Here is a 2,282-nt window from a genome sequence, read left to right as displayed (position 1 = left end):
GCAGTTTTCTGCTGCTCATCACATGTTTTTTTTTTTTTTGGTTTAATTATCCTTCTGCTGTGCTCTTCTTATCAATTGTACAGAAGATCTGCTGCCTAATATGGTTAGTTCTATTTTGAAAACCAGATGCCTAAAATTATATGCTGGGCTAACCTGGTGGTTTTACAGATCTAAGATGGCTGAGCCAGTCTCACACCTCAACAGTCAGCCAAAGCAAGAAGCCTCCTGTCCTCTCCTCCCCTGAACTCACATCATTTCCATTCTCCACTCCTTGCGCTGGCTCCAACACCCATCAAACACTCCACAGAGCAAACTCAATTTATCAGATTAATCATCTGTTGATTTATCAAGCTGAATCATCTCAGTACAGGCCCTGATGGACACCAGACCAAACACAGGAGGACAGAAATGGGAAGATCCCACTCCTCAGCAGGGACAAGCTGTTAGACAGCCTATAGAAACTTACAATATGAAATCTCATATGCAACCTTCCTCAGGATCCAGCCCCAATGTTAGCTAAATTCCAGCTCTGCCTGACTTGCAGTGCTTATACTTAGCAAATGAGACAACACTCGAATACCAGTTTTGAGGTTGAAACTGCAAGCTCTTCTGCTAAGCAAGCTCAAATATCAAAGTTCTCCCTTGCTTCATAATACATTCAAATTGTCATGGTATGTTGAATATTGCTTTAAGACTAACAGCTTTCAAGTGCCTAAAATGGATGATCCCTTAAGAAGTTCTCAGTCCAGAGGCACAGACTCGTCCGGTGGAATCGTGAAAGCAAGCAGTCCCAGTGAAACCACTCACCACTCCGAACTGTCACACAACAGCTGAACTGTTTATAAGGTAAGATCCTTAACTTTCTATAGCAGTACTGCAAATTCAGACTACAGACAGCCTACGAACAGTAAAATAAAAATTTTCAGAGTATAAAACTCAGGTTTCATCTTTAATTTAAGATCACACAATCACAAATCTGAAATTCCCCTGGACGGCCCCACCCTCCCCAGGCTGACATTCTCAACAGTTCTAGAATTCTTACTCATTTTGTTTAAAGAAAAAGGGTCCAAACTAATTACGACCTATCTACTACTTGGTTCGTATTATCAGCATTAACCTGTACCCAGACAAATTAAGCAGCTTTTTAAGAGCAATCTGTTAAAAAAGTAGCATCGTTTTCTTCAGAATTCAAAACAAAACCCCAGAAGGCAGTTTTTGCACACCTTCCCTCTGGTAAAGGAGAAACCAGGCAGACACTTTTCACCTCCAAACTTGGGGGCAGCAAGTTTAGAAAGACTATTTTTTAGTGACTCTGAATTCTTCCACATCTTAAGAGCACTGCACCAAAGATCCTGCTGTTCGTGACCATGAGGACTGCTTGCAGACAAACAAGTTTTCCACATAAGTAGTAAGATGATATCTAAATGTTAGCAGCCTGAATCATCTGTCAGTTTTCAAGCCAGTTACTGTAAAATAACTGTTCTTCCAAGGGCTCAGCTTTGCCATTCTAGCAGTTAAGACCACAATAAGGACACAGCAGAACTGGATTCTTCCGGTGCCTGACACCAAACTGTTTTTCTGGCATCCTGCGTGCAGTATCTACTGCTTCCAGTCAAAGCTAGGAACGAGTATTTTTCCTTTGCTCTTAGTGAGGAGGTAGGTACTGGGAACTTAGCTACTTTTCTCTCCCGCCCAAACTATTACCTTATACCAAATGCCAACATGCTATTATTACATATGCACCATTTTGATCCGGGTTCAAGAAAACTGTCCCTGACACACACTGAAGCCGTGAGAAGCTTATCATAAAATACACTGGTGTGTTTTACCCTGCAGTTTTACCGTAATAATTTTTTTTTTCAGAAAGGCTATCGTGTGACTGCAGACTTTCTGGTGAGCAACTGATGCCCTGGAACTGCCGTAACTCCGCTTTCTTTCCTAAAATGGAAGCCGAGCTCCAGCAGAGTTCCCCGCTTCCCAGAAACCCCCTCCAAGCCTCCTTCAAGGACCCCGCTACACCCAAGGGCTCTACTGGGACGAGTAGCAGGTATTCACCGAAACTAAAAACAGGGTTTCCAGTGCGGGAAGCGGGCAGAAAGCTCGGGAATAGTTTTCCAGTGAGTTAAAAGGAAAACAAACAACCAAACCACGAAAATAACCCCAAAAAAGGAGCCGGAGGGAGATCGGGGTGTTCCCCTGCCCCGGACAGACACGGGCAGCCAGCGCCCGGGGAGCCGCCCGGGCTCCTCTCGTCCCCGGGGCCGCTCCGCCGACCGCCCCCC

The sequence above is a fragment of the Athene cunicularia genome (genome assembly GCF_003259725.1).
Source record: "Athene cunicularia isolate RWA chromosome 1 unlocalized genomic scaffold, athCun1 chr1_part1, whole genome shotgun sequence".
Classification (NCBI taxonomy): Eukaryota; Metazoa; Chordata; class Aves; order Strigiformes; family Strigidae; genus Athene; species Athene cunicularia.
Note: the sequence above shows the minus strand (reverse complement) of the source record.